The sequence below is a fragment of the Tasmannia lanceolata genome, unplaced genomic scaffold (assembly GCF_043159265.1).
Source record: "Tasmannia lanceolata isolate RefF3 unplaced genomic scaffold, GAP_Taslan_0.1 ptg000029l, whole genome shotgun sequence".
Classification (NCBI taxonomy): domain Eukaryota; kingdom Viridiplantae; phylum Streptophyta; class Magnoliopsida; order Canellales; family Winteraceae; genus Tasmannia; species Tasmannia lanceolata.
The window spans coordinates 3,880,114-3,896,922 of record NW_027518706.1 but is presented as its reverse complement, the minus strand read 5'-3'; positions in this window follow the sequence as shown (position 1 = coordinate 3,896,922).

The window sequence follows — 16,809 nt, the reverse complement described above, 5'->3', positions numbered from 1 at the left end:
TCCTTAGAGTCTATGTTAGGACTACACTTTGGATTCATGCATTGCATGACTCTCTTTCAAAGGGGGAGCTTAAAGGTCAAGATTTGTCCTTAGTGGCTTATCATATGATACTCAATGTATATATCATTTGGATTATGATAAGTACACCCATTAGGAGCCATGATTGCTCCATATGTGGTTAGTTCGGGCTTGTCTTATGCTCCTAAATTGGTATCATCTAGCATGTGACTGTTTTAAGACAAAAAGCCCATAGCCTAGGACTTAAAGTCATATCTTTTAGGCTTTTAGAGTTATCTTGGATGATCTAGATTGGTATCATCTATTCCAAGAATAAGTTTTGATGGCCAAGCATTCAATTGTCATATCTTTGGCCTATTGTGTAATGTCATACCTTGTTTTTATATAAGGCAAATGACAAATACAAAGGGGAGAGATTACCTTTGCTATATTCATGTTTAAAATGACTATAATGACTTGCTTATATAGTTCATTTTTTCATTCCCCACCTATATGTGCTTATATGTTCATACTTTAACAAAAAAAAAAAAAAAAAAAAAAAAAAAAAAAGGCTTAAATGTTCATCTTTTTGAATTTTGTGCTCAATCTTGAATATCTTTCTTGTTTCCCATTCATAGGAGAAAATTATACTTTGTAATCTTAATCTCTATGAATTTGATTGCTTATCATGTGTACTTTCACTTGAAAATTTGTATTTTCATGATAAGTTTCACTGTCATGCCATATATCCTAATAGTTAGCCATATTAGGATCAAATGTCCATTTCTATGCATGACAATTTAAGAATATATTTTTAACTTGAAATATATATATTCTTGCTTATCATAATGAGTCTATACTTACACATCACCTCATGATAAGATTCTAATAGGAATTTTAAAAACAAAAGGGGGCTTATCATGCTAAGTCTAAAACTTGCTTAATTTCTTTCATGATAAGTAAAATATAAGCTTTAACTTGCTAATCTATTACTATATTTTGGGTCATAGGGTAGATTTATATTGGAATTATATATATACTAAGATATACCCTAAAAAGTTGTGCTAAATTTGGAATGTCTCTTTGTTTTTCCAACATAGGCTTGATTTGTTTTGTGTCATTCCTTTCCTATGTTGATTATATCTTATCATGCCATATATACATTAATTTAATTGGTAAATCATGATAAGAAACTAGGGGGAGCATCATATTCTCATTGTATATCTTGATGCTTTATGTATTGTGCTTAAGTGCTTAATTCTTCCTTTTTGCTTATGCCAAAAGGGGGAGAATTTGTATAATTGATTAGATCCATTATCATATGCATTCTTGTATTATACCTTGTTGAATATATCTCATGCATATGTTGAGGGGGAGTAGTCATGATTAAATTGTCCATCTAATCCTCATAAGAGGTTCCTCCCACCTATCTAATCAATTTGGTTTGTCATCATCAAAGGGGGAGATTGTAAGCCCAAGGGTTCCCCAAGGATTCCCCATGGGTTCATTCAATCACCTTGTTTTGATGATTAACAAACACAAATTGATTAGTCGTTTATGGACTGATCAGTTGCCTTGAGTGTTGTGTCTTAGACAGGAACTTGACATGCTTGACATGTCATATCGCCATTACACAATGCAACACAACACATGCTTGAGGATCAACATGCAAAGGAGCTTGAACACATTGGTGGCATCATCCTTGGAAGATGTTAAAGCAAGGAGCTCAAGTGAAGATCCCACAAGCAATCCAAGAACCACATTGAAGATCAAATGAAGATTGGCTCAAGAGTTCATTCAAGAGAGTGTTCAAAAGGGTAGTATGTATCACCTTTCTCTCTTGTGTTTTCTCTTGATCAAGGCACATCTTAAAACCCCTAAAATATGTTTTTCAAAGAGACTAACACACCCTTTAAGGAATTAAATGGATAAGTGAATGGCCATGGTGGTGTACCAACATGTTGGGACCCATATGGCATTCAACACAAGAATGAACAAAACAGAGTTCCGAAGCAACAACCTGGACCAGCAACTAAATCCTATCAAAACTTATTTAAAACATTTTTAGAACCTGGACCATTAATTTAATTGGTAAATCATGATAAGAAACTTGGGGGAGCATCATATTCTCATTGTATATCTTGATGCTTTATGTATTGTGCTTAAGTGCTTAATTCTTCCTTTTTGCTTATGCCAAAAGGGGGAGAATTTGTATAATTGATTAGATCCATTATCATATGCATTCTTGTATTATACCTTGTTGAATATATCTCATGCATATGTTGAGGGGGAGTAGTCATGATTAAATTGTCCATCTAATCCTCATAAGAGGTTCCTCCCACCTATCTAATCAATTTGGTTTGTCATCATCAAAAAGGGGGAGATTGTAAGCCCAAGGGTTCCCCAAGGATTCCCCATGGGTTCATTCAATCACCTTGTTTTGATGATTAACAAACACAAATTGATTAGTCGTTTATGGACTGATCAGTTGCCTTGAGTGTTGTGTCTTAGACAGGAACTTGACATGCTTGACATGTCATATCGCCATTACACAATGCAACACAACACATGCTTGAGGATCAACATGCAAAGGAGCTTGAACACATTTGTGGCATCATCCTTGGAAGATGTTAAAGCAAGGAGCTCAAGTGAAGATCCCACAAGCAATCCAAGAACCACATTGAAGATCAAATGAAGATTGGCTCAAGAGTTCATTCAAGAGAGTGTTCAAAAGGGTAGTATGTATCACCTTTCTCTCTTGTGTTTTCTCTTGATCAAGGCACATCTTAAAACCCCTAAAATATGTTTTTCAAAGAGACTAACACACCCTTTAAGGAATTAAATGGATAAGTGAATGGCCATGGTGGTGTACCAACATGTTGGGACCCATATGGCATTCAACACAAGAATGAACAAAACAGAGTTCCGAAGCAACAACCTGGACCAGCAACTAAATCCTATCAAAACTTATTTAAAACATTTTCAAATATTTTTGAAAATATTTTTAACAGATAGCTCTCATTTTTCTCATATCCGTAGAGTATAGGAACGTCAAAATCCAAAGAGAAATGAGGGAGATATGAATTTTACAAGTTCGACACTGTTTGCTGGAAACCAGTCTCGGAGCTCCGAGAAATGCACCAGGTTCTTAAACTTAAATCTCTGTTTGGTTTCTCGAATCCATTTGTGAATGGTCTCGTCTTCTCCTTGAGCCCGTTGGTGAACGGTACCTCATTTTCTGAGCCCATTTGTGAATGGTCTTTTTATTCTCCTTGAGCCCGTTTGTGAACGGTACCTCATTTTCTGAGTCTATTTGTGAATGGTCTCATGTTTTCCTTGAGCCCGTTTGTGAACGGTGCCTCGTTTCTCGAATCCATTTGTGAATGGTCTCGTCTTCTCCTTGAGCCCGTTGGTGAACGGTACCTCATTTTCTGAGCCCATTTGTGAATGGTCTTTTATTCTCCTTGAGCCCGTTTGTGAATGGTACCTCATTTTCTGAGTCCATTTGTGAATGGTCTCATGTTCTCCTTGAGCCCGTTTGTGAACGGTGCCTCGTTTCTCGAGTCCATTTGTGAATGGTCATGTGTTCTCTTTAAGCCCGTTTGTAAACGGTACCTCATTTTCGAGTCCATTTGTGAATGGTCTCGTCTTCTCCTTGAGCCCGTTTGTGAACGGTACCTCATTTTCTAAATCCATTTGTGAATGGTCTCTTATCCTCCTTGAGCCCGCTTGTGAAAGATGTCTCATTTTCTTTTTAAAAAAAATTAAAAAAAAAAAAAAAAAAAAAACCGCTTGAGAACGATCTTTGTTCTTTCTGTTCGGAATCCATTCGAAAGTGGTATCTCATTCTCTCGTTGCCCGTTTGTGAACGGCACCGCATCAGGATTTCTTATTATGTTCTAATTCTAGGATTTCATTTAGGGCCTTGCATTAGGTAGTAAATGTTTGCGTCTAAGTTCCGTTTCTGTAGAGTCTTTTGTCGATTAAAGCTACGCAAAATGGCTCTGTCATTTTGACTTTGGTATTCGATGACTACGTCATCTCTACCAAAGAGGGGCATCTGTAGACACCCCATTTTGCTCTACCTTAATCGATAAAGAAATTAGGGTTTGTTTTCCGTCGGTTTTCCAATGTCTTTCTTTCCCGCATCCGTTTGTTACATTTCTAAATATTTTTGGTCGTTTCCGTCGTGTTTCGTATTTTCCCGCTAAATGTTGAGAAGGATTATTCAGAAAAATCTAAACCAGAGAGAATTGGGACCCGTTTGGTGGGCCCGCATTGGGTGCTTCGATTAAATTTGGATCGAGAAAGTTGGACCCATTTGGTGGGGCCGCATGATGCATTTTGATTAAATTTGGACTCGTTTGGTGGGCCCGCATTGAACATTTGTTTAAAATCGAATCAACCGAGGGCCCACATTGTGGGGCCCGCGTTGTGGGGCCTCAGTGGGGCCTCTTGTGAGGCCTCTTATGAAGAGCAATGATGGTAGCTCTCCACTAAGAAACATGATGGGCCCTCCACTAAGAGCAATAATGATGGACTCTCCACTAAGAAACATGATGGGCCCTCCACTAAGAGCAATAATGATGGACTCTCCACTAAGAAACATGATGGGCCCTCCACTAAGAGCAATAATGATGGACTCTCCACTAAGAAACATGATGGGCCCTCCACTAAGAGCAATAATGATGGACTCTCCACTAAGAAACATGATGGGCCCTCCACTAAGAACAATAATGATGGATTCTCCACTAAGAGGGACAACATGATGAGCTCTCCACCAACATATCTCTCTCTCTCTCTTTCTCTCCCTATATATATCTCCCTTCCCATCCATAAGGGAGAGAAAAAAAAAAGAAATTTATCTTCCATTATCTCTTTCTCTTCCATTATCTCTTCTAATCACTCCCTCCAATCCCTTTCCTCAATATATTCTTCCATCCCTCTCCCTAATATTCTTCTTCCATTATCTCTTCACTCCCTCAATCACTCCCTCTAAACACTCCAGAGAAAGCGAAAGACGGCGGAGCGGATCGGCGGCGGCAGGATTTTTTATATTTTTTTGGATTGGGCGGAGATCTTCACCACAGGTAGGTGCATTGTTCTCAAAATATTTCTGTATTTTTCCGAATTTTTCTGATTTTTTCCGCAAATTGTGTTTTAAAAATGGAAAACTCTTCAAAAAACATCTTTTGACGAAGAAAAATTAAATTATATACCAAACAGATTCTAAAATTAATGAAATTTCGTGGGAAAATAATATGTTACTGATTCATTTTACCATGAATTTGTAAAGATTTTTGGAGTTTATTTGGTATATTATTTAATATTTTCTTTGAAACTTATCAGATTTTAGGAGAATTTTTACTAACATCAGATCATCATTAAAATTCATAAAATTTTTACAGTAGTCTTATCTTCCATATTACTTGTTACTGTAAAATTTTCGTGTGATTTGGATCTGTTTTAATATGGGATGTAGTGTTAATTTATAATCTGGTCTGGAAATTGTAAAATCCGAAATTGGTAGTAAATAATTTCTAAAATTCATGAAAATCTCACTGCATGCTATTTTGATTCATATAGTATTTCTGTAGAAATTTCATAGAATTTAGAGTTATATTTCTACTAGTTTATGTGTTAATTGTGCAATCTGGACATTTAATGGTTTAATCAAGATTAAATGTGAATTTAATGTAAAAATATGCAAAACTCATCCTGTAACCTACATACATTTTCATCTTGCTGCTGTAGAAATTTCAAATCATTTCGAATTTATTTGCAACAATTTCACTTGTAAAACCGCTCATATGCTTAAAATTGATAAAATCCATGGAAAATTCGAAATTAATTGAAAATCATATAAAAATTCCTAAAGAACTTTAAAATTCTGTCACATGTTCACTCCTTAATCCATTGAAACAGAAATTTTAGGATCTTTAGATTTTCCTGGAAAAATGGCCAGTGCATCCATAATCGTATCCCAATTGCAACTTGATCTTTGACAATTTGAATATTTAAGTTATAGCATGTTGTTGGCTCCGAGGTTGGTGTCCACGGAAATCCTGAGATTCTGCCAGGCAATAAGATGCTATAACCTAAGTATTAAATTGCACAAGGAAAGAGCGCACGATTCCCTCCTTTGGATGCCATTCAAGGCCGAAATTGGTGAACCCTAGAACCATTGGTAATCCTTAAATGTCTAGAAACTGAAAATCTTCGAAATCTGAAACTCATTAACCTCGAGAACTTAAATCGATTTATCTTGTGTCTTTCGGAACCATTGGATTATGGTTTCCAATCTAAGAACCATTAGAGCCCAATTTAGGAACACTGGTGTCGTGCCGTGTCCTAGGTTTTAGGGAGTCCTAGAGTTAGGAGTCCAGCCTCATCACGGACGCTTGCTATGAATAGCAACCGTACCATAGGTCTAGTTACACTAGTCACCCGATCTTTCCCTAGGACAAGCCTAGTAAACTAGGATGTAGGCAAAACCTGCATTAGTCTAAGGGACAACTTGCATTCAGATAAGAATCATATAGCATCTTAGATGAAATCCTAAGATAATAAAATCCTCAACTTGAATTAAATAATTCCTCTTAAAACTGTTGAAACAGTCAAATCCGTCTAAGTCGGTTTCCTAGTTGAGTTAGGCATATGTAGCTTAGCTTAGGTGCACCGAACTACGTCGACTCTGATCCCAGTGAGGCTTGGGTACGTAGGCAGCTTGGATGTCTGACGGCATACCACCCGCGAGTCGGCACCACAACAAATTGTGGTGTTTTGTATATTAATTTTCTTGTAAATACTTAATCAAATCAGTTAGGGTTTTCCATGAAATTAGAATTCTAGGAGAACTTTCACGTAGAATGAATCCAGACAAATTAATAAATCAAGATACACATCTAGGATTCACATTGAAATTAGATTCTAGGATGCATGTCACTTAGTTCGCACATTAACATAGAGTTGAATGAGCCATTTAAAATAAATTTAAAAGAGTTAGCTTTTGGAATCGAAGACCGATTATCGGACAAGAATGGTGCATGTGGTGGATAACTCCCCATACCTTCCATTCTCGTAACCAGGTAGCGAGTCTAGATTTCTGGTTAATTATGGGTCCTAGATCCCACATCTAGGTGGCGACTCTGTCAGTCTCTTTCGTGTGGAATTCGGATTGCCTTAGTGATCCCAAGTCCACAGGAAAGACGAATTCAAATCAATATTAAAATGCACACGCCAATCGCGTGGGAACGAGAGACCAAAGGAGAGCGCGCGGCGGCTCGCGCCCCACGCCCCTCTCGCGGGATCGTGTCCCACAGTCTGGCGACTCTGCTGGGGACCACCTAACTTCATTAAAATTTCAAAAGATAATTCATTTGAATTTAATTTAACTGGCTCATAAAAACTCTATACTTGTTAGATTAGTTTGTCTCGTTTTATTTTCTCATCACATTTTACTCGAACTTAATTTAACAAAACCTGAAGGCATCATAGATTGCGCGAACTTATTGCACACACTTACATCACTTGCATCTAAACCCTTGCATTTCACATGCACACACGTCCTATTTTAGGAACCCGGAGTGTTATCTAGCATGGTTGACTGGGATTTCATCACCTGGTGCCTCTGTGCTAGAGAAGCATTCCACCCTTAGCCTAGTACCTTTATGGTGCGTAAACGGATCTCTTGTTCACGTACTGATACGCCGGACACTGGTACAGTATATCGAACATGGATTCGCGCTAAGGGGACTCTTGGCCTTACCCCTAGATTAACCCACACATGCATGCAGTATACGAACACATGTGCACCACATGTGTGAGCCTAGTTTAGGATATCTTACCCATTTGTGTCTAGATTAGGCCGTAGTCCATCTTCCAATGGCTACGATCGGTCCTAGGTACACAAACAAAGTCATGAGTCGAGATCCTCTCTCCACTCCGCTAGATTAGGATTAGGGTTGATGCCTTCAGGTAACACTGTTAAAATGTGCGAAGACTAAAAACTTTTCCTTTGGGGTTAGGATATAAATCCCATCATTTTCAAAGATCTCATAGGATTAGTTATTCTTGATCTACCCGTTGAAAGTAATCCTATGCAATCTCACATTTTGATCATGTGTCTATCATTCGTCTCTTGTGGGATTCGATTGTGTCTTCATTGGCGGAAATTGTGTCTCAATCATTTGATCGTGCAATCTTGATGATCCAATCTTGCCTGTACCCTTGATCTCTTCCTCCTCTAGGGGCTACCTTTTTCAAGAATATTTCTGCTAAATCCTTCAGAGTTTACTCTCATAATCCTTGAACTAAGGGCATTCCCCTCATCATTTGGATTCATTCTATTGTCCCAATTACTTGCTTAAATGTGTAATATTTTTCAGTCATTGAGAAGAAACACTCCATGAATGCCAAGCTCATATACCTCGTGTTCATTATTTCCATGACAGGGCACTAAACACCATAGCTAACCCTACTATTCCTTGGGTTCGGATCTCTTCTCGATTGCAGAGGAAATCTGTCTCCCCGCCACCTTCTCTGAGGACCCCAGCATCTCCTTCTTTCCCATCCTCATCCTCCCCAATGGCAGAAAACCAGAACAGTAGTCTTCCACCCGCTGCTATTACTGATACTCTCACCTTGATTCTCCGGCAGCTTCAGGAACTCAAAGAAGAGAACCAAGTTATCAAGGCCCAGCTTTCTGAAAAGTTGGGGCCATCGTTGTCCAAAGATAAAGGGTCCATGCACCATACAGTTACTTCAGCCGCACCTGCCCAGCCAGTGTTCATTCCTATCCCTGACAAAACTGAAGAAGATTTTGAAAAAGAGCAGTACAGCGAAGATCGCAGCAGGCCTTCTCAGTCCATGGTTGATAAAGTAGTTATGGAGAAATTAGAAAGTCTTACCAGGAAGGTTCAGGACATTCAGTTTCAGGACCAGGGTGGTTTCAATCCAAGTGACCTCACACTGTTCCCAGAAATCCGTCTCCCAGCCAATTTTTAAATGCCGGACTTTGATAAATATGATGGTGTGGGTTGTCCAATCACACATTTGCAAATGTTCACCATCATGTGTCAACCTCAAGGCTTATCTTCTGAGCAAATGGCTCAATTGTTCCCGGTTTCCCTAACCAAGGTTGCCAGGAGGTGGTTCATGGTCTTGGACAAGACTCGTTACAGGACATGGAAGGATATCGGCGAGCAGTTCATCAGGCAATTCAAATATGATGACGGGACAGAAATCACCAGAAAGGATTTGGAAAGGACAAAGCAAGACTTGAGGGAATCCTTTCTGACCTTTGTGAAAAGATGGAGGAGAATAGCAGCTCAGATGATGGAGCGCCCTTCTGAGGAAGAGCAGGTCCAAATAATCATGAAAAATATTTCCCCCCAGCTCCAGTATCACATGTCGTTGCAGTATTATCCGGACTTCAAACACTTTATCGTGGCAGGCACCCAAATAGAGGAGGCTATGGCTCAAGGTGTGTTCAACCGAAGTAACCCGAATACCAAAGAATTCAGGAAGCCTCCATCAGCTGAAATTAATAACCTTTCCCGCTCCAAGCCTCAGCCTTCAAAACCTCAGAACCCCATGGTGATGGATTATACCCAACCTGCTGTCGCACCTCGGCCACAGGCCCAGACAGAATTTACCCCTCTCCCTCTTCCACCATCTGTGATACTCAAGGAGTGTCTAGCCTCAGGTCGCATAATCCTGCCCGACATTAGGGCTCTTCCTAATCCTTTACCAACAAATTGGCGAACAGATCAACACTGCGAATACCATAGAAATTCTGGCCATCTCACTGATAATTGCATTGCCCTAAAATTCAGAATCCAGAGGTTGCTCGACAATAAAAGCCTTGTGTTTGAGCCAAGTCCCGTTGCTACCAATAACCCATTATCAAATCATGCAGTACTGCCGCCAGCCGTTCGCAATGCTTAAATAACTGAAGGTTCAAAGGGGCACAGGTCCGGTTGCAATGAAAAGAATCAGAAGTTGAAAGTACCATTTATGAGCCAGCTTTCGCCGAGCCTCCGAAGCTAGACAGTTGCGGCAGTTAAAGTTTTAGTCGTTTATTATTTTATTTTGAGTCAGCCATCATGGTCAGTACAATTGTTGAGTCCGGTTCTACAGTTCAAGGTTAATGCCTAGTCCAGGCAAGTTATCTTTTGCTTTTCTTTTAGAGTTGTGAATCCTGAACATGTTCAGGATAGGTTGTGAGATGTAGTATTTTTTTCTTTAAATAAAATTTCAGTTCCAATAGTTCACTTGTGTCTATTTCTTAAGTGTGCTTCTGATCTTAAAATAAGACGCCCTCCTCAAATGAGGACAAAATTGACGAAACTCCACTTGAGTCACAACGATTACTTGAACAAGAGGAGGAGCGCCAATCTCAGCCTTTCAAAGATGAAATTAAAGTGGTAAACACTGGCACTGAAACCTTGATCCAGTAAATGCCGATTGAAAATACATTACCCTCTGAAGAGTGTGAAGAATTGGTAAACCCATTTTGAGGATAAAAAGATGGTCCAGTAAGCGTTACCATTAATGCCAAGAGAAAGACCCAGATAGAAGGTTCAAGAAAGAATGAAGTGAATATCATATGCTGTACAAGGGGCATAGAGTGGAAACAACTTTCATATTTCCAATCAATGACCTTGGTTCTCAAATTCATAATATAAAGCCAACAAATTCAAGATAAGAAGTTCAAGAGCAAGCATTGAAAAGTGATCATCAGATATCAAGAGTACGAATCCATAGATGGAGGATGTCAAAGAACAAGTTTCGCTCTATGAAAGTCTAAAGCACGCATTAGAATCTTGAAAGAAGAAGATCCATTATCTTACCTGGAAATGCCGTCAAGCTCCGTGAAAAAAAAAATGAAAAAAATAAATAAATAATCAGTACCAGAGGGACTCTAGTAAACTAGATCGATTCCCAATCTGAACATCGGAAGGCCTCCTTTGGCCGAATAAATCCCAAAATCAGAACCCAACGTCAAAAGAATACTGGTTTGCAAACCCTTCGAGCCTAAATGAAATTTTCTTGAAAACCCATCAAACTAGGGGCATTCCCCCCGAACTACGCGAGACCTGATCCCTACACTGGGGTACGTAGGCAGCTCGGTTAAACTGAGTTCGGTCAATTCAAAAAAGAAAAGCAATTCAATCAATCCAAAAAAAAAAAAGAAATTCAATCCTTTTAGAAAAAAAAAAAGGGGACAAGTTCCTAAAGAAGAGAAGTCAATTATTCCAGAAAGAAGAAAAAAAAAGAAAAATCAATAAACTTTCGAACAATTTATCTTCAAACTAGGGGCATTCGCCCTGAACTACACACGACCTGATTCCTACCTTGGGATATGTAGGCAACCTGTTCACAGGTTCGGTCGAAATCTTTGTTGAACCTTAAGCCATTCTTTGAAAAGCCCTATCCTACCTATAAAGTCCTTCCGATGTTCAGAACTAATGATCTAGGTCCCGAAAAAAAAAAAAAAAAAATGATGATGAATAAAAAAAAATGGAGTTTGAAGATCTGCTAGACTGAAAACCTGAAAGGGCGGTTTAGGCAAAATTTAAGATCATTCCCTGCTAAGTTGAAAACGCGAAAGGGCGGCTTAGGCAAAAGCTAAGGGGATAGCCTGCTGAATCGAAAACCTAGAAGGGCGGTTCAGGCAAAAGCTAAGGGGATAGCCTGCTGAATCGAAAACCTAGAAGGGCGGTTCAGGCAAAAGTTAAGGCTACCACGGTCCGCCAAGTTAAAAACCCTGAAGAGGTGACTTGGTCATGGTAAGAGAATCATTGTAAGAAGGCTACAGCCGGTATCAGGACTGAAGATCAACTGAAGTTCAAGCAAATTCAAGTGACATCCTCAAAACTAGGGGCATTGGAGCTAAGCAATCCTAGGAGTTGTAATTAAATCATTGAGGCATTACTATTTTAAGGAAAAAGTCCAGTGTTTACCAATTGAAAAAAATATTTCTTGAAAGGATAGACTTACCAAATAAAACGTTAACTAAGTCAGAAGCATTACTGTGTCTGTCAGTGTAGTTAATCAATCGTTGTTATTCTATGTTCATTCCTTCAGAGCTCCTCAATCCTTTGAGTAGTGTCTTTTATCTAAGTTTTCTCTTTAAAAAGAGTCAATCGTCGTCCTTGTGTCCAAAATGATGCAACTGTCTCGGTGAAGGAGGCCCGGCTTCGTCAGCTCCCTGCGATTGTACCTGAAAGAGCTTGAGAATCCAGTCAAACAGCTTCATTTCAAAGATGATCAACTCAGAAGAGTTCAGAAGTAGAAACATCAGAAAGCCCAGCTTCCGTAAAAAGATCATGCCTCAAAAAGGCATCTTAAGCTTGGAAGAGCCTCAGATGCAATGATGGTCGAGCCAATTTCTCAGAAAGATGAACCGTTAAAATTCAGAATTTCCTTCCAGTTAGTTAAATACTTTCCTGGTCAAGAAATGTTTATCTAAACACCTATCAAGAGGCAAGTCCAACTTTTCCATGATTATATCCAAGAGAGCCGTTGTTCTAGATTATCAATTTTAAGTGTCTTGTTCAAGGTTTCAGTTATCCAAATCCCCAAAGACAAGACCAGCAGTCTCTTTGAGAAAAATCTTGTTGAAGTTTAATAAAAGTGTTTCTAATCCATTCTTGTTAGTAATGGTTCTTCGGTTTGCCGTTTCATCATTCGTCACGGTTTGCCGTTTCATCATTCGTCAAAGTCCTAGTTTCCGATATCTTTGTCAAGCATGATCTGTAACATCCCCGATTTCATTAAGTTCAAAAAATCAAAAATTCATCAAATCCAATCCTATGTCAAATTCAAGTTCATGAAAAAACTCTAAATTCTTCGTTGTTGAATTCATCAATCAAAGCCATCTTGTTTCTTTGAGCCTGTTTGTGAACGGTGCCTCTTTTCTCGAGTCCATTTGTAAATGGTCTCGTCTTCTCCTTGAACCCGTTTGTGAACGGTGTCTCATTTTTCTGAGTCCATTTACGGTCTCATGTCCTCCTTGAGCCCGTTTGTGGACGGTGCCTTATTTCTGAAAAATCAAAAATTCATCAAATCCAATCCTATGTCAAATTCAAGTTCATGAAAAAACTCTAAATTCTTCGTGGTTGAAGCTATCTTGTTTCTTTGAGCCCATTTGTGAACGGTGCCTCATTTCTCGAGTCCATTTATGAATGGTCTCATGTTCTCCTAGAGCCCGTTTGTGAACGGTGCCTCGTTTCTCGAGTCCATTTGTAAATGGTCTCGTCTTCTCCTTGAACCCGTTTGTGAACGGTGTCTCATTTTTCTGAGTCCATTTACGGTCTCATGTCCTCCTTGAGCCCGTTTGTGGACGGTGCCTTATTTCTGAAAAATTAAAAATTCATCAAATCCAATCCTATGTCAAATTCAAGTTCATGAAAAAACTCTAAATTCTTCGTTGTTGAGTTCATCAATCAAAGCTATCTTGTTTCTTTGAGCCCGTTTGTGAACGGTGCCTCATTTCTCGAGTCCATTTGTAAATGGTCCCGTCTTCTCCTTAAGCCCGTTTGTGAACGGTACTTCATTTTCTGAGTCTATTTGTGAATGGTCTCATGTCCTCCTTGAGCCCGTTTGTGGACGCTGCCTTATTTCTGAAAAATCAAAAATTCATCAAATCCAATCCTACGTCAAATTCAAGTTTATGAAAAATCTCTAAATTCTTCGTGGTTGAAGCTATCTTGTTTCTTTGAGCCCATTTGTGAACGGTGCCTCATTTCTCGAGTCCATTTATGAATGGTCTCATGTTCTCCTAGAGCCCGTTTGTGAACGGTGCCTCGTTTCTCGAGTCCATTTGTGAATGGTCTCGTCTTCTCCTTAAGCCCGTTTGTAAACGGTACCTCATTTTCGAGTCCATTTGTGAATGGTCTCGTCTTCTCCTTAAGCCCGTTTGTGAACGGTACCTCATTTTCTGAGTCTATTTGTGAATGGTCTCATGTTTTCCTTGAGCCCGTTTGTGAACGGTGCCTCGTTTCTCGAGTCCATTTGTGAATGGTCTCGTCTTCTCCTTAAGCCCGTTTGTGAACGATACCTCATTTTCTGAGTCTATTTGTGAATGGTCTCATGTTTTCCTTGAGCCCGTTTGTGAACGGTGCCTCGTTTCTCGAATCCATTTGTGAATGGTCTCGTCTTCTCCTTGAGCCCGTTGGTGAACGGTACCTCATTTTCTGAGCCCATTTGTGAATGGTCTCATGTTTTCCTTGAGCCCGTTTGTGAACGGTGCCTCATTTCTCGAATCCATTTGTGAATGGTCTCGTCTTCTCCTTGAGCCCGTTGGTGAACGGTACCTCATTTTCTGAGCCCATTTGTGAATGGTCTTTTTATTCTCCTTGAGCCCGTTTGTGAACGGTACCTCATTTTCTGAGTCTATTTGTGAATGGTCTCATGTTTTCCTTGAGCCCGTTTGTGAACGGTGCCTCGTTTCTCGAATCCATTTGTGAATGGTCTCGTCTTCTCCTTGAGCCCGTTGGTGAACGGTACCTCATTTTCTGAGCCCATTTGTGAATGGTCTTTTATTCTCCTTGAGCCCGTTTGTGAATGGTACCTCATTTTCTGAGTCCATTTGTGAATGGTCTCATGTTCTCCTTGAGCCCGTTTGTGAACGGTGCCTCGTTTCTCGAGTCCATTTGTGAATGGTCATGTGTTCTCTTTAAGCCCGTTTGTAAACGGTACCTCATTTTCGAGTCCATTTGTGAATGGTCTCGTCTTCTCCTTGAGCCCGTTTGTGAACGGTACCTCATTTTCTAAATCCATTTGTGAATGGTCTCTTATCCTCCTTGAGCCCGCTTGTGAAAGATGTCTCATTTTCTTTTTAAAAAAAATTAAAAAAAAAAAAAAAAAAAAAAACCGCTTGAGAACGATCTTTGTTCTTTCTGTTCGGAATCCATTCGAAAGTGGTATCTCATTCTCTCGTTGCCCGTTTGTGAACGGCACCGCATCAGGATTTCTTATTATGTTCTAATTCTAGGATTTCATTTAGGGCCTTGCATTAGGTAGTAAATGTTTGCGTCTAAGTTCCGTTTCTGTAGAGTCTTTTGTCGATTAAAGCTACGCAAAATGGCTCTGTCATTTTGACTTTGGTATTCGATGACTACGTCATCTCTACCAAAGAGGGGCATCTGTAGACACCCCATTTTGCTCTACCTTAATCGATAAAGAAATTAGGGTTTGTTTTCCGTCGGTTTTCCAATGTCTTTCTTTCCCGCATCCGTTTGTTACATTTCTAAATATTTTTGGTCGTTTCCGTCGTGTTTCGTATTTTCCCGCTAAATGTTGAGAAGGATTATTCAGAAAAATCTAAACCAGAGAGAATTGGGACCCGTTTGGTGGGCCCGCATTGGGTGCTTCGATTAAATTTGGATCGAGAAAGTTGGACCCATTTGGTGGGGCCGCATGATGCATTTTGATTAAATTTGGACTCGTTTGGTGGGCCCGCATTGAACATTTGTTTAAAATCGAATCAACCGAGGGCCCACATTGTGGGGCCCGCGTTGTGGGGCCTCAGTGGGGCCTCTTGTGAGGCCTCTTATGAAGAGCAATGATGGTAGCTCTCCACTAAGAAACATGATGGGCCCTCCACTAAGAGCAATAATGATGGACTCTCCACTAAGAAACATGATGGGCCCTCCACTAAGAGCAATAATGATGGACTCTCCACTAAGAAACATGATGGGCCCTCCACTAAGAGCAATAATGATGGACTCTCCACTAAGAAACATGATGGGCCCTCCACTAAGAGCAATAATGATGGACTCTCCACTAAGAAACATGATGGGCCCTCCACTAAGAACAATAATGATGGATTCTCCACTAAGAGGGACAACATGATGAGCTCTCCACCAACATATCTCTCTCTCTCTCTTTCTCTCCCTATATATATCTCCCTTCCCATCCATAAGGGAGAGAAAAAAAAAAGAAATTTATCTTCCATTATCTCTTTCTCTTCCATTATCTCTTCTAATCACTCCCTCCAATCCCTTTCCTCAATATATTCTTCCATCCCTCTCCCTAATATTCTTCTTCCATTATCTCTTCACTCCCTCAATCACTCCCTCTAAACACTCCAGAGAAAGCGAAAGACGGCGGAGCGGATCGGCGGCGGCAGGATTTTTTATATTTTTTTGGATTGGGCGGAGATCTTCACCACAGGTAGGTGCATTGTTCTCAAAATATTTCTGTATTTTTCCGAATTTTTCTGATTTTTTCCGCAAATTGTGTTTTAAAAATGGAAAACTCTTCAAAAAACATCTTTTGACGAAGAAAAATTAAATTATATACCAAACAGATTCTAAAATTAATGAAATTTCGTGGGAAAATAATATGTTACTGATTCATTTTACCATGAATTTGTAAAGATTTTTGGAGTTTATTTGGTATATTATTTAATATTTTCTTTGAAACTTATCAGATTTTAGGAGAATTTTTACTAACATCAGATCATCATTAAAATTCATAAAATTTTTACAGTAGTCTTATCTTCCATATTACTTGTTACTGTAAAATTTTCGTGTGATTTGGATCTGTTTTAATATGGGATGTAGTGTTAATTTATAATCTGGTCTGGAAATTGTAAAATCCGAAATTGGTAGTAAATAATTTCTAAAATTCATGAAAATCTCACTGCATGCTATTTTGATTCATATAGTATTTCTGTAGAAATTTCATAGAATTTAGAGTTATATTTCTACTAGTTTATGTGTTAATTGTGCAATCTGGACATTTAATGGTTTAATCAAGATTAAATGTGAATTTAATGTAAAAATATGCAAAACTCATCCT